General features: G+C 32.2%; 1 protein-coding gene across 1 annotated transcript in view; it reads left to right on the forward strand.

Moving 5' to 3' along the window:
* Positions 1–24,719, forward strand: part of FBXL17 (F-box and leucine rich repeat protein 17) — a 574,971-nt gene that overhangs the window by 49,387 nt on the left and 500,865 nt on the right. The window lies entirely within an intron of this gene.

Here is a 24,719-nt window from a genome sequence, read left to right on the forward strand (position 1 = left end):
AGAAAGAAACCATCTGTCTGCTAGCTTTCACTCCCCTATTCCCTTTTCCCTCTAGCCCTTGGCAACTACTGATTTACTTGCTATCTCTACAGATTTGCTTCTTCTAGACATTTCATATATATGGAAGTATGCAATATGTAGCCTTTATGTCTGGCTTTTTTCACTTAACATGTTTTTAAGTTCATCCATATTGCAGCATGTATCAGAATTGCATTCCTTTTTATGGCTGAATAATATTCCATAGCCATTTAGCTTTGACTTGATAGGGTCATAGTAAAGATTAACAAAGAGAATTTGTCACTTAGAGAGGTGCTTGGAGAGTTCTCAGAGTTAGAAAACAGTATACTTGAAAATGTTGATAGACTGATATTGAATATGTTGCATATTTGCAAAGAAGATTTGCTTTTTAATTATGTCTCCAAAATTAAGAGTTCTTTTTGTTGCCTCTTGGAGTTAGTGTATAAAATTTGATAAATATTTTGGTTTCATTTATGGACTTAGGTTTTGAGAGGTCTCCAGAAGCATTAGTACTTCAAGTGAGATAAAACTATTTTTAAAAAAGGATCTAGTTAGAAAAATTTAAATACCATGAATTAAAAGTAAATGCTTTTATTGAAAATTCTAAAAAGTTAATATTTTTTACTATTTTTTGCTGATTAAACAGATTTTGTAAAAAAAGAAAGTAAGTGTTTTTATTCTGGATTAGAATTATATTTTTCCCTGAACTTATATAGTATAAATAGTTTAGATTCCTCTTTGTATTTGATAAAAATTTAGTAATTGCATGTTAGGCCATGTGATTTTGTAGAGGCTTAAGTGTTTGGGGTCAGAGAGACTGAATTTTTGAATCCTGGGATCCACTCACTTGCATTGTGACTCTGGGAAAGAGCTGTGTACTTAAGTTATCTGAGCTCATTTACAAATGGAGTTATTAATACTTGTCTTTTTGGAGGTTGTGGTTTTGAGAATTAAAAACATAATGTTCTTAAAGTATTTAAGAAAACTGACCCATAGGAGACACTAAAGTACTAGTAGTTGTTACGATATCAATACTGTATTTATCATTTAACTGTTCTTTTCTACTTTAAGATAAATTACTTAAAGGCTGTACAATTTAGAATTAGTTTGTTCTTCATATAATGGGAATATTTATTGAGTAATATTTGTTTGCTTGTTGATTAAGTACAAAGAAGCATTTTTCTTTGCACATTAAAAAATTTTGACCACTAGGTTCCAAAGTAGTCAATTATGTTTGTGTGTATATTCATATTAGTTTTTCCTGAATATTTTAGTACATTAAAAATGTTATATACTTAAATCCTAAGGGGGAAGTAATTTCATATTTCGTAGATTTATTCATAAAACATTTTAATTTCATTGGAAATTTGAAGTAATTTTTCTGAGTCTTAAAATTGTTCAATTTAATGAAATTTGTTTAAGGTTCTTGGAAAGAGAAATTTAGAATAATTTGAACAGTTTATTGTACAGCTGAGTTATTGATAACTAACCTCCCATATGAACTTTGACTTTTTTAAATTTGTGAAAAAAAAGAGAACTTTTAGAATTATTTGCAAAGCTCCAATTTTAGTAGTTTGGGTGTTTTCACTTCCAGAGGTGTTATCATTATTAATTTAATAACAAATATTTTAAATTAACAACTAATAGAGGTACTTATAGAGAACATTATCTGAAAGAGCACCAATAGAATTTGACTTGTGCTTTGACAAATATTAGGCAAATTATTTTATTTCTCATATCGAATCTTCTCAAAAAAAAGTATTAGAGCTTAACATGGTATTTTTTTAAGTATAAACTTTTCTGACTTAATTAACCATATTGGTTGTTTTTTATACAGCAACAGTATTTGACTAAACATGCATTTTTTCATATTATATCTTGGCCTTTAGATGGCAGCATTGTCTTTGTATATTTCAGTGACATAGCTTTTCTGTCCTTGATACAGCTATAAGGATGCTGGTACACAATTTCTGCAGATGTTATGGCTAACTTTTAATTTTTCTCCTTTTGGTGTTTTAATGGGGAAATTACTTACAGTTATTTGAAATATTAACTGCATCTAGAATGTTATAATGTGAACTTGCCATTTTTACACAAAGTAGCAAGATATGCAAATATTGTTATTTGTGGCATTGATTTAACTAGAATACAACATTAGAATAAGGGAGAGTTCTGTATTTTATCAGGAGAGATTTTTTATTTAAGTAGAAAGTGAGGATAAGAAGTTAACATTTTAAGACCCAATTGTATAATAGTGAAGCAAAGAATTGAAGACTTCTAAGGAAGATTTTTCTCCCAGAAGAGAATTATTTTCAGTGTCTGTCACTTTTGAGTGATATACTGCCATGTACCTTCTTGGATTATTTTGCATTTGCTATAAAACTATTATGTAGACTGCAGAAACAGATCTGAGAGAAAAACTATAGAGAGGCCCAAAATGCTGTATGCATCCATCTTCTTCCTTCTAGTGATAGCTTTAATATTACTTCTGTAGCACTTGTCACAAAGATATTTTAAAGTTATATTTAGTTTGGGTTTATAGTTATCAAATACTTTGAAGCTTGAGCAAGCATGGTCTCTCTGGTTCTTTACTCTTACTAGTGAACATTCTCTACTTTTTGGACAGAGAGTCTCTTTGGGTCCCTTTTTATTAAGTTGTAAAATGATGGGGTCAAATAGATGATGTATCATTTGTTATCTAGCCTGATGTTTTAAAGTGCTGAGATTTTGTGATTTACTTCAAAAATAACTTCTGTTATATATCCTAGGGTCGACATATTTGATATAGATATGTGCTATGTGTGTATTTGGTTTACTTTTTTTATACCTTCCTGTTTAGTTGGATTGTGAACTAATATATATTTCTGAATTATCAAGAAACTACTAATGTAATTTAAATACATATGAGGAAGTTTTAGGGGCATTTATAAAGTTTTCCTAGTTAAAGCTTGATTTCCTTAAAGTTAACTGTGATATTACTGTTTTTTGTTTTGGTAACTACCTGGTTAATTTATATTTTCCTAGTTTTATCGTTCTGTGACATTCTTTGGTGTCCTTTGACTGCTTCTATAACAAATTTTTTTAATTTTTCATTGGCCTTTGGAGGCTCTTATGGATGGTATAGGATCAAAACTCACCTCTCCAAGTTTTCTTCTTCCAGGCTGGAAGAATTTTAAGCAGGGGGCAGGGGATTTGAGGCAGACTGAACTGGATTCAAACCCTGATCCTGCTGTTTCTTATCATATGACTTTGGGCTAGTGAATTTAATCTTTGCACTTTCATATCCTCATTTGCAGAAAGTATATAATACTACCTCAGACATTTTTGTGAATATCAGACTAAATGAAATTAAGAGATAAAGCACCAAATGTTTTTTATGGCCCCAAACATAGGAAGTCTTCGCTAAAGATTAGTGTTCTTCCTGTTCCCATCAGGGTTTGCTTTCTTCAGGCTACCAGTTTGAATTGGGCTGTGTTAGTGCTTGGTATCACCTACTACGGTGTGACTTTACCCATTAGCCACCAACATTTTAAACTTTTTGCTGTTTGCTGTGATTTGAGGTTGTTGTAGCAGCCAAGTGAATAGACTGGTAACCATGTTGATCATTATATCAATAACTCATCTTACAGCTGGGGTATGTAAGTTAAACATTTGTGTCAGAGCTTCAGTAGCAGTAGTTAATTCAGCATTATATGAAGGCGTACATTTCTTGACTCTTTTGCTCTTCAGCTTAGAGTTAATAATTGATTACTCCTCTGTCCCCTCACCATGCCCCCATTCTATTCTGATATCTTGTTTCTCAAACACAGTTTGTGAAGTAAGTTTACTTGTAATCCCAGACATAAATAATTTACATTTGTGAGGGACTGTTTTTAAAGTGCTCACTTCAGCCTTAAAAATCTTGCTGGGTGGAAGAAAATGTAGGGAAATATCTTAAGGATCTTTTGATAGGCAGTGGTTTCCTACATCTTATACCCAAAGCACGAACAATGAAAGAACTAGATAAATGGGGTTTCTTCAAAATTGAACACTTTAGTGCATCAAAGGACTTTGTCAGGAAATTAAAAAAGGCAGCCTATGCAATGGGAGACAATATTTGGAAACCGCATATCAGATAAGGGTTTAATATTCAGAATATATGAAGAGATCCTACAATCAACAGCAAAAAGGCAAGCAGCCCAATTAAAAAATGGGCAAAAGACATGGACAGAGACTTCTCTGAAGAAGAAATGCAGTTGACTCAAAAATATATGAAAAGATGCTCAATGTAATTGACTGTTAGGGAAATAGAAATCAAAACCACGAGATATCATCTCATACCTACTAGAACTGCCATTATAAAAAAACACGCATACACAAAGCCACAAGTGCTGGAGAGGTTGTGGAGAAAGAGGCACATATTCACTTCATTGGATATGTAAAATGGTACAACCACTCTGGAATGCAGTTTGGTGGTTCCTCAGGAAGCTAAGAGTAGAATTGCCTTATGATCCAGCAATCACATTACTAGATAAATACTTGAAGGAAATGAAGGCAAGGACTCAAATGGATATTTATTTGCACACAGATGTTTATAGTGGCATTATTCACAATTGCTAAGAGATGGAAACAGCCCAAATGTCCATCAACGGACAAGTGGCTAAATGATTTGTTAAGAGATGGAAGCAGCCCAAATGTGTATCAATGGACAAGTGGCTATGGTATGTAAGTGTGTGTGCATGTATATATGATATATATATGCACACACATACATACACATATATACATATGTGATGGAATACTTCGCAGCTCTAAGACAGAATAAAGTCATGAAGCATATAACAGTGTGGTTGAACCTTGAGGACATTCTATTGAGTGAAATTAGCCAGAAACTAAATGACAAATACTATATGGCATCACCAATATGAACTAACATTAATGAGTGAATTTTGAGAATTAAAGTTGAGAACACAGATTACCAGGAGATAGAAAGAGGGTAGAGATTGAGCGTTTATTTGATGCTGCAGAAATACAAAGTGTTCAGAAGGACTGATTGTAAAGACCCAGAAATTGATAGCATAATATTACCTGATGGTAGCACAATATTGAAGTACACTGAACAAAGCTGAGTGTTAGTACGGTTGAGGGAGGAGTACTGGGGGCATGTATGACACTAGAAGGAAAGCTAGAAGATAAGACTGTGACAGTATAACTTAGTGATGCTTAGAGTGAACAGTGATGATATTAAATGTACCAATATAAGAATGTTTTTACATGAGGGAGAATAAATGAATGTCAGCATTGCAAGGTGTTGAAAATAGCATGGTATATGGGACAAAATGCAGTCAGTGCTTACTAGGGTCTATAGCTAACAGTAACATTGTAATATGCTTTCATTAACTGTAACAAAGGCAATAAGCCAAAGCTAAGTGTCAGTAAGGTGGGGTAGGATATGGAGGAGGGGTATGGGATTCTTTGCGGAAGAAATGGATATGTCGCTTTGTAAATTGTTGTGGTGAAGGCATGGCTGTGTGATTATACTGGGAACCACTGATTTTTTACTTAGGTTGGATTTTATGTGTGAATAAAACTGTTTAAAGTGAACAGAGAGATAGAAGTGCTGGAGAAAATGTGAAGAGAGAGGTGTTTCTGTTCACTGTTGGTAGGGAAGTAGAGTGGTGCAGCCCTGGAGGGCAGTGTGGTGGCTCCACAGGAGGCTAGGGGTGAGTTGCCATATGATTCTGCAACCCCGTAGTTTGGTGTATACTAGGAGGAACTGAGAGCCGGGGCACAATGGACATTTGTACATTGGTGTTTAGGGTGGCAGGGTCCTAGAATTGCAGTGGATAGAGGTGACCTAAGGGCACATTGACTGTAGACTGGAAGGGGGTATGTAGACAGACTGTAGACTGTATGGATGTATACATACAATGGACTGTTGAGGGACTCTAAGAAGGAATGAAGTTGTGAGGCATGCAACTAGGTGAATGAACCTTGAGGACAGAAAGTTGAGTGAAATAAGCCAGAAACAAAAAGGCAAATATCACCACACCTGTCTAATGTGAACTAATTAAGATGTTTAAACCCTGAGAGCTGAATTTCAGGCATGGGTTATCTGGTAAAGACCTATCATAAAGGTTCCTAGATTGTAAGCTCTTAGAAAGGTCACATGTATTCCTGAATTGTAACTCTTACTAAATTCTGAGATGCTGAGCTTTTTGTGTATAACCTGGTCACTCCAAGGAACTTTGGGTATTTGTGTGGCATCTGAGACAAATACACAGAGCTACATATAGAGCCAGAGTTATGTAGCTATGAAAGTTAGCATTAACCCATACAACAACTGTTAAAAACACTGAAATAGTGATCAGACTTCAATTAGAAATATGAATGAAGCTGATCGGGTAGGTGTAAGGTAAATCTGACTAAAGGGTAAAGGATGATATTGACTGTATTTTAAAACTTCAACTTCTGTGTGGGACCAAAGGAAGTATGTTTTTTGGTGAAAAATTTACATTTTCAGTAGCACTTTAATTTAACTGGTCTCGTCAGCTTACTTAAACAACCTAATTACATGGAACCTAGAATAAGGAATGAGATTTTATTATTCTGTGTAAATTAATATAATACCCAGTTACATTCCAGAGTATTCTGAGCAGAAAAAAAATATTTGCAAAGTTTCTTTGAGGGATTAGGGAAAAAGAAATATTAAACTTACCCACATGGGGAAGACCTGATATTCTCACAAGCACTGGGGACTGCCAATTTGAAGGGACAGAGCTTCAATCTTGGGGACTGCCCTTATGAGACTTATTCCACAAAGGAGAAGCTAAGCCTACTTATGATTATGCCTATAGTCACCCCCAGAGAACCTCTTTTGTTGCTCAGATGTGGTCTATCTAAGCCAACTAGATAGGTGAACTCACTTCCCTACTCCCTATGTGGGACATGATTCCCTGGGGTGTAAATCTCCCTGGCAATGTGGGACATGACTCCAGGGGATGAGCCTGGCCCTGGCACCATGGAAGTGAGAAAGACTTCTTGACCAAAATAGGAAGATAAATGAAACAAAGTTTCATTGGCTGAAAGATTTCAAATAGAGTCAAGAGATCTTTCTGGAGGTTATTCTTATGCAGTATCTAGATATCCCTTTTCAGTTTTGGTTGTATTGGAGTAGCTAGAGGAAAATACCTGAAATTGTTGAACTGTAATCCAGTAGCCTTTATTCTTGAAGATGACTGAATAACTGTAGTATTTTTAAGATATGGATATTTGTGTGTGAAAACTGTGTGACTGACACTCACTCCCTTTATCCAATGTATGTACTGGTGAGTAAGAAAAAAAAAGAAGAGAAAAAAATAAACAATCAGGGGTTATGGGGGTTATGGAATGTTTGGGGTGTTCTTTTTCACTTTTATTTTTATATTCAGCCCAATTTTTTATTTTTGGAATGATGAAAATGTTTAAAAATCAACTGTAATGATGAATGCACAGCTTTATGATGATCTTGTAAAGCACTCATTGTACACTTTAGATGATTACATCTCAGATGAAGACATAGAAAAAAAATATCTTACAGAGTAGATATTCAATTTCATTGCTCTTTCCCCTCTTGAAGGATGAGGCATTTACTTAACCCAGAGTGGTGGTTTGTATTTAATGATACATGAATGTGGCATTCTAAAGAAGGTGATTTAAAGATACTGAACTTTGCTTTATTATTGTATTTTGGTTTCAGGGTTTTGCCATCATCTGTTAGTGTTTCAAAATATTTAATAAGTTATGTTTATTGATATATCAGGCACTATGCCATCTGTTTTTCCTGATTAATCTTCACACCTACCATATGAGGTAGTGATATTTATTCCATTTTACAGATGAGGAAATTGAGCTCCGGCTAGATTAAGTAACAACATAGAAGTGTCAGAGTCAAGATTCTAATTCAGATCTGTCAGTTTCAAACTTTTGCCTGTAAGCCCTTTTGACTTTTTATTGCATGTATGCATGATAGATGGAACTAATACAAATAACTTTGACCCAAACAGTGATTTTCTTAAGGCATTTCCTTTTGAAACAATTAAGGACAGGTGCTGTAAGACATTGTTAAATATTATTATGACCAAGAGATATTTTTGCTAGGATGATGACTGATTTCAAGTTAAACTGCCAGTACCAGTAGAAATATATTAAAAACTTTTCTAGAAAAATTGGTAAAATTATGAAAGAACAAAGCTGTCTTCAAGATAGTACTTAGCATTGATCTTTATTCATGTACAAATATGGACACTGCTTTAGGAGTAAAATTGCGCAGTTCTTTATGCATAGTTTTCTACTTTGCAAAAACATAGTATTTTAAGTTTTTTATATAATCTGAGTTCAGAAGCTAGTACCATTTCATTTTTGTGCAGCAGTTTTAATAGAAGTTTTAATGGGTAAATGAATTTATCACTTTCTATTCTGTTCCTTAATACTTGATTCAAATGTTCATTCATTTCATTTAACATTTGAGCACCCTACTGTGTGCCAGGCACTCTGATAGGTGCTGAGAAATTAAGGAAGAAGTTATACTGCCAAAGAGAGGAGATCCTAGTCTAGTGATATGTGCTATCAAAATGCTGCTTGCAAAATTAGTTACTTTTGTGTGAGGAATGGAGGGAAAAAACAGGAAATACTATAGATAGTAGATGACATTTGAACTGAGTCTCAAATGATGATTAGTGATATGAATTTGATGCAAGAAGCATTTTATGAGGGGAAGATGTACAGGTGTGGGAAAAGAGTTAGCAAAGACAAGGCATCAAAATATATGTGGGGTGTTTAATAAGTGGTGAGTGTTCCAGTATGACTAGTTGTATAGGCTAGATGTGGGTAGAAGTGCTCAAGTTTGGGTCTGAAAGGGAGGGCAGGGACCAGGTTGTTAAGTTTCCTCAGTGCCGTGGTAAGGGTCTCAAGACCCTAAGTAACAGAGATTATAGCTTGGGATTTCATCAAATGTGAAATGTGATCAAGTTTTTGGAACTTTTTTTTAAATTTGGAAAATAAAAAAATACAGAATATTACAAAATAATACAACCTCCATATGCCCATAACCCAGAAATTCTAATTTGTTAATATTTTGTTAAATTTGCTTTTTCTTAAGTTAATGACTGAAATAACACTTGGAAGTTCCTGTTGACTTGCATCTCTAGTGTCATTCTACTATCTCCTTCAAGAGACAACTTTTATGATGATTTAAAAAAAATTTGAATTAAAAAATGCTTCTCATGTGTTATATATCTAATATATACAAAATATATATTAGTCTACAACTTGCTTTTTTACTTTTAAGTTAGTTTAGATATATAGTGTTAATGAACATGTAATTCATTCCTTATAACTGTTAGTGTATCATATCCATATATCTTGTTTTTCCATTTGCTGTTGAAGGACATTTATGTTACTTCCAGTATTTTACTACATAGGCAGGACTGTAGTAAAATCCCTGGATTAGAATTGCTATTATAGGGTGCTAAAATGTATACATTTTCAAAATTTTACTAGACTTGCCAAATTTTTCTCCATTAGTAATTGAAATCATGTTTTATAGGTATATTTTGTCTGATGGGTTATCACCTCTCTCTTTTTTTTTTTTTTTTTTTTTACATGGGCAGGCACTGGGAATTGAACCTGGGTCTCTGGCATGGCAGGTGAGAACTCTGCCTACTGAACCATCGTGGCCTGCCCTATCACCTCTTTTGAGAGCATGAAGTATCTGTATTTTCTAGTGTTGACACATAATAGATATTCAGTAAATGTTGGTTTAATAACAGTTGGGTTTCTATTAAATTGACCATGGCTTTAAAAATGTTTTTCTTCAAGTATTTTGGGGATATACTTTAAAAGAAGATTTGTGTATTTAAGTAAAAGCTTGAAAAAATTGTTTAAAGGTACAGAGTCAAATACTGACTTTTCAAATAAATATATTTCTTTGACCTAGATACCGTATTATTGGTGGCCTTCCTTATGTGTTAAATTTGTCCAACTAATTTCATTAATATATTCAAAAAGGATTTTCTGTGACAATTTTCTTTAGCAATATATAGTTCTGATCAACTTAGAATATAATTTCTAATTTTTTTGTCAGAATTGTTGACTTGTACATTCTTACCTACGGTTTAATAAAATTGGTTTTTTTTTGTTAAAATGATATTTGAAAGATCTAGTCTAATTAAAAATAAGTTATTTGCACACTGAATAATTTCAGTCTGAAGAATAAATATATTTATACTCATTTTGAATGCTTTGCTAGATCTCACCTTCTCTCTCTCATTAATTTACTGGACTGTTTCTCCCATGGGTATTTTTTTTTTTAATCTGTGGGTATATTTTAAGAATATAAATGAATTACATTCTATCATTTGAAGGCATAGAAAACCGTAAAGAATAAATGTGTATTTGTATGTGTGCATTTATGTGTTTTCTTTTTTCTAAGTGCCCCTGTGGTATGAAGGGCAGGCAGTGATTTGGATAATATACAGATAAATTTGCAGGGGGAATGCATTAATTTTTATAGTGAACAGATTTACCTGCCTAATTATATTAGTTTAGTAATACTAAAATTAGTTCACAACATATGGGGACACATCAACTGATGCTAGGAGATGCGCACATATAAACAGGATCTCAGAAGGAAGCTAAACTGGTATTAAAATCTCTGATAAAGATATTCTGACATGGATGATGCAGGAGTTTTATAGTTATTTATATGTTCATTTAAATTTTTTTTCTGAACTAAATTCTAGACTCCTAAAATTAGCCAACTTGCCTTAAGTTTAAAATTTATAGTTTGATAGATTAATCCTAGTATTGCAGTTTTTTTTGCTGTTTTTTTTTCCATTTATATATTCAATAGTTTAGTTCCTGTTTTTTTAAATGATGTAATTTTAGTTTACTTTCTTTTAAGACTGTATATTAAAAATCTAAAAGGGATTTGGAGCAAATCAAATTATCTCTTAAGGTATAAGTTTGAAAATGCTCTCTTAGGCTTTGTACTCAAGTGTTAGTAACAGGAGATAGTGAGTTGAGTTAAAATGTTCAGTTGTTAGGCTTACCAAATAGAAATTTTATTAGGGTAGATGGCTTTGGGGTACTGGGAATACATTAAGTTTGTCATTTATGAACACATATTCTTCAATTACTTTTCTAGCCTGCCAGTCAAAAGTAAGATGTGTTATTTGAATTTAGGGAGGTATTTTGGCTTATACTTTTCCTTATCTACAGTAAGAAATGCTAGGCTATCAGGATATTCAAGAATTAATCCAATTTATTATTTTAGTGGTTTGGCTTAAGGGGTAAGTTGGAGAGATAGCTTTTTTCTTTTTTTAAAGATTTGCCTTTCTGAATATATTTTACAAACGGTAGTACAATCTGGTGTCTAAATCATAGGATGCACCTCTTCCAGCATTTTGTTGTAATTATCAAAAAGATATATCAGCACGAAAGTGCCATGTGACTTGGGTTTTCAACAGGGAACACTCCCTTCAGGCAAAATTTATATATGAGTTTTGCTCCTATCCAAGCAGTCTTAAGTACTTTTATTATTCCTACTCAGATCTTACTGACTCATATGATCTGGGTTGTCTTCCTTTGCTCTTTTGAAGCCTTTGCCAAAGGTGTGTGAAGTTGCATGATGGGCTGTAAAAAGGATGAGAGTGTTGGCATGAATGATTTTCCTTGGACTGTACCTTCTAGTTTTGAGTAGCTGAGAAGTTGAAAAGTCACATGGAGTCCATATTATTTTGATATTTACCCTTTTCTTTAATCCCATCTTCCTTTGCATTTTATATTGTGTATCCCCATCAAATTGGCTTGTAGAAAATAGTCAACATAGTGTTTTTCTTTAATGAATACTGAATTTCATTATTTTTGGTTATAGGATTTAGATTTTCTAAAGTATGATACTACTTCAGGAGAGCTCTTGTAGAGGGAGAGAATTTATAGTATCTAATACCAGATTTTCATTGGCTGTTTTTTATTTGAGGATAAAATCTAGATGTTTATCATTGATTTTAATAAGACCTGTAAAGGGATATATTGAGAATCTGTGATCCAAAGAAAACCAGTTGTAAATCAGAATCCTTCTAATTGAAGTGTGTTAGGGTGATTGTTCTTATCTTTTATTTTGTGCTTATTGAATATCTTTGAGGAAAACAAGACGGGTAAGTATTCATTTATGTTCATTGCTATTTAAATGTCCATATGAGTACCTAGAGATTATAAAATTATTTGTATCATGTTCTGCTAGCTTTTCATTTTTACTTATCTGAGAACATGGCAGAATTAGGTTATGCTCTGAATTGTAGAGTCTCTGAATGAGGAATCAAAATATAATATTTCCATGTGGTTTTTTTTTTTGTTTGCTTGTTTGTTTTTTGGTATGGGCAGGCTGGGAATTGAACTCGGGTCTCTCAGTGGCAGAACTGTTGTCTGCCACTGAGCACCGCCCTCCGTGTATTTTTACTAGGTTAATATTTGCTAAATATTTGAAAACAATTTTGTGAAGTTTGATAATATTTTATATGTTTTAAGTTATCACAGGATATGATTTTATATAAACACATACACATTTTTGTACTCCTCTTCTGTTGATGTGTTAATAAGTATTTTTCTCATCATGTAATTTAGACAACTCCATTTTGCGTAATCTATTATACATTCTATATATTACAGTTATTTAAAGCTTATGAGTGAAGAACTGAGTGGAAAACATCATGAAAAGTAATGCTATATCATTGATTCCACTGAATTTCATTGTGACTTAAGAAGATTCCAAAGGTTGACTTTTATTTTTCACATTTGCAGCCCAAGAATACTCTTGCCTGAAATAATGTCTACATCTTTTCTGGAACTTTTAGTTGTTCACTTCAAAGATTTCTCTCCTTACTAGTCTCTTCTCTTCTCTTTGGCTACTTGTCCCTTTAACCTTTATTTCCTCTTCTCATCTTACTTTCTTTCCAATATATATTAGCATTAAGCTTAGCCAGAAATTATTTTTTCTCAAATATTCTTTTATCACATTTATTATCATCCAGTATTGTATCAGCTTTCTGTATTTTAGTTTTTATTATTCCAGTGGTAATTGCTGTAGGTTTAGTCAAGTCCCAGTGTAAGCTCTATTCTTTTTTTAACCTGTGGGCAGTAACTGCGTGTATGTTTGTCAGTGTTTTCACTAAATGGAGACTGTTAGGTCCTCTTAAAAACTAATTTTTTAAATAATAGGGGGAACAAATGTTAAAATAAATTCAGTTTGAAATGCTAGTGGTAAATGAAAGCGAGGGGTAAGGGGTATGGTATGCATAGTCTTTTTTTTCTCTGTTATAATTTTATTTCTTTTTCTGTTGTCTTTTTATTTCTTTTTCTAAATCGATGCAAATGTACTAAGAAATGATGACTATGCAACTATGTGATGATATTAAGAATTACTGATTGTATATGTAGAATGGAATGATATCTAAATGTTTTGTTTGTTAATTTTTTTTAATTAATAAAAAAAGTTAAAAAAAACTAATTTTTTTGCCTACATGAAATTGTAACTTTTGTGACAAGGACTGTCACTGAAAATGGACATTCTATACTTAAATCCTTTTGGATTAGTTCTGGAAATATGCTTTTTTAGACAAGGATAAACTAGAATTCTTTCGAAATCACATTTTTCGTGAGATACATAACAGTGACTTTGAATATGATTTATACTTTGATATGTATATAAAAGCATAGCTTTTAGGAAATAAGGTTCAGTTTTTATTAACTGAATTGATAGTGGTGTTAATTCTTCACTAGTGTTCATATCAGAAGAATGGCAATGATAGTTTGAGGAAGTAAAATCCCAAATAAGTCTGTCCTCTTCAAGTAGTTTTTAGGAAATATTTTCTTAAAGTGAGTGTAGAAATTCATGATTCTTAAAATTTTTTTTTGCAGATTACCTGTTACATATTTCCATGTTTTGGTTTGCATCCCATTGAGTATATTTGGTTTGTTTCATTACTTCCACAAATTTATTTCCCTCCTCTTTGCAGATGATCTTAACAAAAGCTTCTCAAGACTGCTAAGAAATTAGGTCCTTTTTCTTTTGTTATATTTTCTTTTTTGTTTTCTTCGTTTTCTAATTGTTTTGTTTTGGTTCTTTTGGCATGGGCAGTACTGGAAATTGAACCCAGTTCTCCGGCATAGCAGGCGAGAACTCTGCCTGCTGAGCCACTGTGGCCCGCTGCCTTTTGTTATATTTTCATTACATGATTCTTGAAAACATGAAAGTTAAGTAGTTGCTTCTTTGGTTGAGTTTGTTTAGATGATCTATACTTTATTGTTGCAATTAGAAAGAGGTGGATTAAAAATATTTAATACATCTCTTAGTTGCTTGATGCTAGCAAAATGCCCAAGCACATGTAACATTAAATTTAGGTCAGTACACTGACATTGTATGGCTTGGTAGTAATATATACCATGAAGAAATTACAGTGACAACTTTTTTGTTGCTGTTGTTGTTAATATTTTAAATAAAATCCTTGGTTTTTAATTTCATAAGTTGGTTCCATTTAATTATCCTTTTGTTCTTCATATGTTTTAATAGTTTTGTAGAATATAAAATTGGGTAAAGAATACTCAAACACCAGCATGAGTAGATCTTGGTAGAATAATCAGTTTGTTTCTTCATTTTTTTGGAGGATTAAATAATATTTAGGAAACTTTAGGGAAAAATAAGACAAATATTAGTTCAGCCAACCTAAGTGTTTAACCTTGGACTAAGTTGTATTTTTCCATCTAAAAGCTATATCTTTTTCTAGTGTACCCAGATGATTTTCTTCTGTAAATCCAGTGCAAGTTTATAGGGATCATCTTTTTCATCTCTTCACATCTATTTAAAACAATTACATGTTTTCTAATGTATTTTATATTATGATGTTTTTAGGTTATAAAGTCTGGAATAATTTGGGGGGAGAATATAATTGTTGTAATGGCTGATTAGTATAATAAAAGGAATTAATTGCAGTCTAATCTGTATAATGCAAATGATGTTTAGTCTGCTAAATGCATTTACCTATTATCACAGGTTATCTTTAGATCGAAGTGCCTTTTCTGTTTCTTTCCATCAAGGTATAACTTTCTTCAGCTGCTTTACATACTAACTTCATCAAATTATTAAAATCAACTTGTAATCACCTTAATGCTTTAACTTCCATTTTTGATAGTCTCTATTTGTACATGTCTTAGATTAATTATTTATTTGTTTTTATGCATCATCATATCAAATTTGCACTAAATTTGTGTGCATATCTAATGGATCATGGACTTTTCTCTTCTGACACTACTTTTTAAAAAGTTAAGAAAAACTATTTCATAAAAAAAAAGATGATGATGTTTTAACCTTAGAAGTGATCTTAGAAGACCTCAAAACATGCTTCCTGCAAATCTCTCTATTGCATGTCTGATAACAAGCCATCCATATTTGTAAAAGGGGAAGTAATGGGATTATTTATAAATGAGTATTCAGGAACTCATGCAATGTTATTTTAAGAAGTTGAGAAATTATGAGTAAAATTGTGCCAAAATGATAATATGTCTTGATTTTTCTTATTTCTAGCATGTAAGAGGATTGTTTTTAATACCTTTAAAAGAAGATTTACATATATTCACTATATTATTTAAACAAATTTAGAGAAACTTATTTTCAGTAGTAAATTATTCTCACACCAAATTAGTTTGAGAATCTGTAATTTAACAATTGAAATTATTGCCGCTTGTGAATATGTGCGTTATTTTAAGGGAGCTTTCCATTTTTAGACAGTATATGTCTTTACCCTCTAAGCAGTAGTCCTTGTAAAACTTTTTGTGATTTCATTTACTATTAGCATGCTCTTTGACAGTTGGCCTTTACTGATCTCACACTATGGGTTTAAAATTTTTTCTTAAAGCTTAATAGTTGAATAACAATACATTGTGCCCTTTTTTTTCTTCCTGGAAAAGGATTTAAACAAACTTTCTATTGCACTTGTTGAATATGTATTTCATAGTAACCACCATGAAGTTCACAGCATTTAAGATGAAGAAGCAGAGATAAAAGATACACATTCAAGAAGGCTTCATTTTAGATAGAGTTGGTGCATAATCCTTTCTGATGTCATTGGAACCCTAACCCTGTACCTACCAGAACAAAAGAAACTGAATTGGAAATTGTGGGAGCTGGGGAACATTCTGTTGGCAGCACATCGCATGGCCCATAGGCGTTGTCAGGTTTCAGTTTGATGCCCTTTATTCTTTCTGACAGATGTGAGGTAGGATCTATGAGGGGGAAGTCATTACTAGAGAGAGGGCAGTGTCAGATCAAAAGTAACCAGTGATCAAACAAGGTAAAGGGCTGTGGAAAATAGGCTCTCTTTCTGGCCTCAACACCTGCCTGATCACTGAAGGGAATAGTCCTTATGTGTCAGGCAAGTTGATTTTCTTTGATGTACAGTGAATTAGAAGTCAGAATGGAAAGCTTAACGGGAGTACAGAAGATCTTGACGTTCTGTTTCTTGGGCAATTTTGATGTTAATAGTTTTTATTTAATTACTTAGAAATTATAGAACTCATTCTCTGTTAAATAAAATATCAACGCTTACTCATACTAACTTTATCACTATATATTACAGATAGTATTAATAAGTAAGTGAGCTTCAATACAGTATAGAACAGGCTTTAGAAGTCACCAAACTCTTCATATTTTCAAGCATCTAGTTGTAACTTTAATCAAAGCAGTTATATAATTATAGTGGTGCAGTTGAAGTGCACAGTACTGACCTTTGCACATAGTTTCCTCTTGGTAAATTTTTCAGAAATTACCTTACTAAGGTATTTTGAATAAATTTACATTAGTTATTTGCCCTCAAATTGTTTATTTCATTTTCATTTAACGTTAACCCTTTATTAAGTCAATTGAAAGAAAATTTAAAGAGAAGTTCTCATTAGAGTGTTGTATACATGGTTCTATGTATGGTTCTTTTTCCCTCCTCTTTTGTGTTTACTGATGTATCACTAAAGTAATCCAAAGAAAAGGATACATGTGTCTTTCATTAGTTTGCTGGGTGGATTAGTAGACAGTTGAGGCATATTTCTAAAAATTTTAATTACGGTGTTTTCCTTTACATTGAGGTAAAAAATTTTGACTCTTACTAGATTTCTAATGTTTCAACTTCTGCTGTTTTTAATACTGCTGAATTTCATTCTGGTTTATAAGTGGTTAACAGTCAGTTTGTCCTCAAATTCTAGAAATGCTTATTTACTTGAAATTACTGGTTTTCCAGTCAGAAGGATAAAGAATCTCAGTGTCTGATCTTTCTTAAAAGTGATTTTGACCTACTAATTTGTCTGCCTATTCATGAAGTCCCATGTTGATTTGTTTATTTTTGATACTCTCAGGTGACTTAGATCTTCTATTTAGAAGTATAGTAGGAATATAAAAAATATGCATCACATTATTTTGCCTTTACATTGAATTAATATTTGGCTTTTAGACTACCATTCACTATAAATTTATTTTATGCTTGGAGATTTCAAAGCAATACATTAGAGCATACTTGTAAATACTAATATTTCTCATTTGTCTTTTGAACAAAATTTGTTTGCAAATTATTGTTAAATATATTTGTTTAGGCTATCATTTTTTAGTAGTTTGACTTAGAACTTCTTACATGGTCATTGAGTTAGAATGTGTATAATTTTTTATTTGATTTGTTTAATTTGGCATAAAATATTTTGTGAATTATGATTATATACCTATTTTTGAAACTTTGGTACATAATTTAAATGCTTTTGACTGGTTTTCAAACATATTTCCCAGGACGTGCTGCTGAAGGACTTACTAGAAATGGATATATAATATTCCTCTGATATAGGAAAGAGAAAGCTCTTAATTTGGGTTTTTGTTCTCTGAGGGCATGCCTACAGTTTTATTTCCAGTCTGAATTTTTGCAAATAGTAGTTGAGTTTACTGATACTTTGATATTAATGTTAGAAAAAAACATTTGTGAAAGGTAGGTTTATGTAGGTAATATCAATTGTTTTTTCAGGATGAAGCTCAGCAGCCTAAAATTTTACTAATCATAATCTTTGGTTCATGATATACTATCAAAATTGGTCCATGCATGATCGTATTTTCTTATAAAATTAGTTTATTAAAAAGTCATTTAATGTTTACTCATGAATCCTCTACCCAAAACAAGAACTAGAACGTTAGTGATAACTTTCATCTCCCTATGTGTTCTTTCCTTCCCTCATCTTCTGACCCCCATTCAGAAGTAAACAATTGTCATGACTACCATCAATTTTATGTTTATCATTTTTCCCATTTTGTTACATATGTATATATGCCTAAATAATATATTGTTTAGTTTTTACTTATCCTTCATCACATAAATGTCTGAAGAGGTCATTGATAAAAGTAGTGCTTTAGTAGATATTTCAATGTATTATTTAAGAGGGATAGAATTTTGCATTTAATCTGAAGAAAGTATGTTTGTAAACTTAAATATGATACTATTTAAATTAACATTTAAATTATTCTCTACTATATTTTCATGTTATTTCAGATTTTTTGATTGAGTATACAGTATCTATATTTCAGTCTCTTCATCTTCCATTTATAAATTGTATTTATAAGGATGAAAAATGAGGACTTTTCTTTCTTAGTTTTGATGTGGTGCAATTGTAACCATTCCTGTGTTTTGAGATACATTTTAGAAAATTTATTCATTTGGTCATGGGGGTACTTGGTCAGGACTATTTAACCAATTACAGTTTGGTAAAGCAGTAAGTGCGTTTTAAGCTTACCAAATAGCTTTTATGTTTTACTCATCTGTTTGTGGTGCCATTATTAGTTCAGGAAATCCAACCAATGTCATTTTTCATAAGGATAAAATGATTGTATTAAATGTCTTTGATTGTTAGAGAATACCATTGATTTAATAGCAGTTTTTTTTAGGGCAGATGAGGGGAATTATATTAAGTGTTTATATTGATTTTAAGGCTTCACATGATTTCAGAGCTAGCTATTTGCAAAAAAATGAGTATTTTTCTTCCCAGTTTAGTAATTAAATTGGTCAGTAGCTCAGTATTGGTCTGATACACAAGCTTTGATGAAATCAAATCAAATCAAATCAAATATTTTTGCTTTGAATACAGGTAGACTTTTCATTTTTTTAAATATGTAGTCTTTGTAAAAGAAAAAGAAATATTCATATCTGCTTTCATGTTTTTGGCTAATTCTTTGAAATTGAGGTTGTTATAAAGCATAATAGTACTGAGATGGCTAATGATTTATAAATCATTGATTGAGCTAATTTATTGTATTAATGGAGCTAATTGATAAATTAGTATTTTAGATCAAATGAACATATTTCAACTTTGATTACAACAGATTTTTTTTCTTTTTGAGGAAGTTATGATCAATCACATTTAAAAGAATGTGGGATATAGAATAAATTTATATACCAATCTCTAACTTAGGAGATTTTCGATCTGAATGGAGATATATATATATATATATATATATATATATAAAATAAAAGGTGGTTGAAGTGATTTCAGATTAATGTAGTTTGAGTTTCAAAGGGGAGATAAATATTTTTGTTCTTTTGTTTCTTTCTGTTGATGGACTGTGCTTATTTGCTTTATGAAAGGTTCTGAAAGATTCATATTGAGTGTGTACTCTGAAATAGATCTTGGTGAAATTTCTTATGATTGATTAATACAGTTGGCATAAAGTGTTTAGCATTGTAATTTGAGAAGTTTCTGATCATCCAGTCCATTGAAATTTAGTGTTTTTTAAAATGAGACCTATCTGAAGAAGAGAAACAATAATGCCCTGGCATGCTTTCTGAAACACTGTCAAATAATTTTAGAAAAATATAACGCTGAAGTTCCTCTGTTTTTATCACTATAGACCAATCATTTGGAGAGTTTAATTTAATGAAAAAAGCTATAACATAGTTACAACAGCCATTTAAATACATTGATTCATGGCATTTAAGAGAATAGAAGAATTAGAGAGTGGAGTAACATTATTCTATACCCTAGAAAATGTTATTAAAAGCTTGGAAATAAATGACAATGTAGTTATAGGTGGTGTGATCATGGAAAGTATATTCTCCCTCTTAGCTCATTTATGGCTCTTAGCCACATGGATCGATTCATTTTTTCATAAGTACAATTTCTTACCACTTAGTCATTAATTCATTAAGCATTTGAGTATTTAACTACATATGAAGCATTGTGGTTCTAGACTATTTCTTCTTAGATATCATGCCAGTACACTTGCTTTATAGTAACTCTGACTAATAGGAGTAATTTCTTTCTATTTTATATTCACCAGTTAAGTACCTACTGGGGAGCATGGTAATGTCCTCAGTCAAGACTTGCTCCAAAGCCTGGAGTCTTAACCCATTCATATATCGAATTGCTATATTTTAAGAGTGAGAATTTGATGATGATAACTTCTAAGTTATTCATCTTAATTACCTAATTACCTAAGATGAAATTCTGAAAATTTAAATTAAAGGAGCTACTGTATAACTTCGAACATGATATAATTATTACAATCACTTGTTCTGGTAATTTTTTTTTATCACATAGTTTTGTATTCATCACCATGATCATTTATTTGAACATTTACATCTCTCCAGCAAAAGAAAGAAAAAAGAAAAAACTCATAGAATCTACTCAATTTATTTTATCCTTTGTTCCCCCTATTATTTGCTTATTTCTTATCCATATTTTTTACTCATCTGTCTATACCGTTGATAAAAAGGACATCAGACACATAAGGTTTTCACAATCACATAGTCAAAGCTGTATCATTATACAGTCATCTTTAAGAAACATGGCTACTGGAACACAGCTCTACAGTTTCAGGCACTTCCCTCTAACCACTCTAGTACACCTGGTAATTTTTTAGTAAAGATGGTTTGCTGTTGTAGAAAGACTTGTTCCATTGAGCCATGAAAATTCCTGGGTAGTACTTGAAGAATTAAACACAGTGAGTTGATATTTGGCATTGTGTCATTAAGTTAATGTTTTATTTATTATTCGATTATTATTAAGGACATTGTGCACTATATCACATACCCTTATGAGGATCCTCAAGAAACTATGCCCTCTGGACTTATTATTAGAGAGAGATATGCTTTTGAGAATTGGTTTTCTTTATTATATTAATACTGTGAATTTTATAAAGGATTGTATATAAGTCTCATTTCCCTCTTTGCTTTGGCATTTTTGGAACTGAGAAGTAAATTAGTAATCCATTTAGGACAAAACAAGATTTCAATTTTTATTCTAAAGAGTGACTTTTTTTAACACATAATTTTCCTTTTGTTTCAATTTTCATTTCTGTTTATTTTTTGTTCTGTACGGTGTATTTCCAAAAACTGCCTCAATTCCTTATGTGAAAGAGATGGGATATACCTAAATACAGATAGAACTCTTATGCATACATATTTTAAGTTTTTATCGCATAGTTTTGTATTCATCACCATGATCATTTTTTTGAGCATTTACATCTCTCCAGCAAAAGAAAGAAAAAAGAAAAAACTTATACAATCTACTCAATTTATTTTGTCCTTTGTTCCCCCTGTTATTTGCTTATTTCTTATCCATATTTTTTACTCTTATAGGCTTCGATCTTACCTCTGCTTCTTAGTTAAATGACCTTGGGTTGATGCCCAAGAATAAAATTAAGATAAAGATATCACTTCAGTATTAAGTCAGGCGTTTTTGTGAAAGTGGTATCCATCTCATGTGGTGATCAGTAAGATTTTTCCTTTAGTTAATTACCTGTCAGGCTCTTGATAAATATCAAAACCTGATAATAATTTAAAAAAAAAAATTTGGAGAAGTCTTCAAAATATTGAGAAATTTAAGAAAAGAAGCCTAAATAACCATTATCATAAAAATACTTGCATATATCAGTCATATGGACTAATTATAATATAAAAACTCGGTGAGCTGCAGTCGAGAGCATGGTTTATGAGGTTGGGCTTATTGTAAAGGTTCCTAGATCGTAAGCCTTTACAGCAGTCACATATATTCAGAAGTTGTAACTGTTATTCCTAAATTCAGAGATTCTAAGCTGTTTGTGTATAACCTGGTCGTTCCCAGAAACTTCAGGTATTTATGTGACACCTGACTCAGAGTTAGAGCTTTGAAGCTATAAAAGTCAGAAGTACCCTGCTATACAGGAACTGTTTAAAAAGTTGAAAAAGGGATCAGACTTTAGTTAGAGATATGAAGGAAGCTGATCTGGATAGGACTAAGGTAGAGCAGAATACAGGGGTAAGGATATCATTCGTATTTTAAAACCTCAGCTTCTGTGTGAGAACAAAGGGAGAGATGTTTATTTGGTGCAAAATTTTTATTTCGGGTGGTGCATTAATTACCTAATTTAACTTATATGGTCGGTTTAATTGAACATCATAAGTACATGCAATCTTAAATAGGGCATGAGATTTTGATTGGTTTGTCCAGGTTAGTGTGATGCCCCGATATATCCCAGAGTAATTTGGGCAGTATAATACAAAAGAAATTGTATACTTTTGTGTCCCCTTTGGGAACTGGGGAGAAAGGAGAAACTATTCAACTTCCCCATTTGGAGAATTTCTCATATTCTTGAAAGCAGTGGGGACAACCAAATCAATAGGCCAAACCCTTGATCTTGCTAGGCTAAGCCTACTTAAAATCAGGCCTGGGCAGTGCAGTGGTGGCTCAGTGGCAAAATTCTTGCCTGCTATGCCAAAGACCTGAGTTCTATTCCCAGAGTCTGCCCATGCCAAAAAAAAAAAGAAGGCTGAGAGTCACCCCAGAGAATCTCTTTTGTTGCTCAGATGTGGCTTCTCTCTCTAAGCCAACTTGGCACATGAACTCACTACCCTCCCTTCTACGTGGGACATGACTCCTAGGGATGTATGTCTAGCTCCCTGGCAATGTGGGACAGAACTCCCAGGATGAGCTGAAATCCGACATCAAGAAATTGAGAAAGTCTTCTTGACCAAAAGTCAGTGGCTAAGAGATTTCAAGCAGAGTCAATAGGTATCCTGGAGGTTATTCTTATACATTATATAGAGATCCTTTTTTAGTTTATGGTGTTTTGGAGTGACTGGAAAGGAAGTACCTGAAACTGTTGAGCTGTGTTCCAGTTGACTCTTGAAGACAATTGTATAAAGACGTAACTTTTACAACGTGACTGTGTGATTGTGAAAACCTAATGTCTGATGCTCCTTTTATCCAGGGTATGGACAGATGAGTAAAAAAAAATATGGATAAAAAAATAAATAAATAATAAGGGAGATAAGGGGTAAAATAAATTGGGTAGATGGAAATACTAGTGGTCAGTAGAGGGATATGCTGTGTATGAGTTTTTTCTTTTTTTTATTTCTTTTTTCTGGAGTGATGCAAATGTTCCAAAGAATGATCATGCTAATGAATACACAACTATGTGATGATATTGTGAACCGCTGATTGTACAACATGTATGGAATGTATGTGTGAAGATTTGTCAATAAAAAGATTTAAAAAACACTTGCATATGGTTATAAAATTCTAATAGTATAGAAAAGTAGAAAATGAAAAGATTCAATATATACTTCTAAACTTCTTGTGATTGCTTTCAGAAAACTTTTACTGTACATATTAATATGTATACTTCTCTTCCTGTTTAAAAAATTATACTACATATTTTCTTCTATAACACTTCATTATTGAATAACGGATGCTTTGGCTCTTTTCTTTTTTCCTCTAACAAACAATAATAGACACAAATTTCAAAAACTTTCTATCAGAAAAATATATTTTCATGTATATCCTTTTTATCTTATCCTGCCCCAATTTTGATAAAACTAAGAAGCATATCCTTCTATATACAACACTTCACCTTCACCTTTTTGTTTTTCCTCTAAACGGTGACCATGTCTGCTGCTCTAGTTTCTGAGGCCATCAAATAGTTTAACAATGGAGGCAGAGATAAGAATAAACAACTAGACTTGAGATGCTATTAAAAGTATTAGATGCTGTATATTCAATCATGATATTAGGGAATGTCTTGTGAGAAGTAACTGATGCTTCCTTTGAGTCAGGCTATGCAAAGGAACACTCAATGACAGGCCTCTTGGTGCTTACTGACATCAGGAAATTGTGTAACGGTAGCTTCCATGTCAGACAGATACAGATTCCAAATGCAACACCACTAGTTTACATACTGTAGATTACTTCTTAAAAACTTCAACTCTTTGAAGCCTCTGTTTTCTTATCTATAAATTTGAGATGATACCATATCTACTTTCACTGTTGAGAAGATTAAATGGACTGAGCTAGTATACGTACATTGGCCAACAAGGATTTTGGGAAATAGCATCTATTCCCAAATCTTAGCTTTCTCTCTTTTCTTGTTAACTTTCTAACTGCCCATTCTCTTCTCTCTCTTCATAATCAGAGGGAACCTGGAAGGAAATAATTGCTGGAGTTTTGCTGGGTAGCAAATGCTGCTTTTAACTAAGCAGCCTGATGAGTGGGAGAAAAAAATGATGTTTGTTTTACACATTCTTTCAAAATTCTTATTTTATACATAGCTTTTAATACATTCACAAAGATAAATTCTATATATAATTTAATATAAATCTACATAGAGATTTTTGTTTGTTTTGATAATTCTATTTTTA

Source organism: Tamandua tetradactyla, chromosome 21, assembly GCF_023851605.1.
Source record: "Tamandua tetradactyla isolate mTamTet1 chromosome 21, mTamTet1.pri, whole genome shotgun sequence".
Classification (NCBI taxonomy): domain Eukaryota; kingdom Metazoa; phylum Chordata; class Mammalia; order Pilosa; family Myrmecophagidae; genus Tamandua; species Tamandua tetradactyla.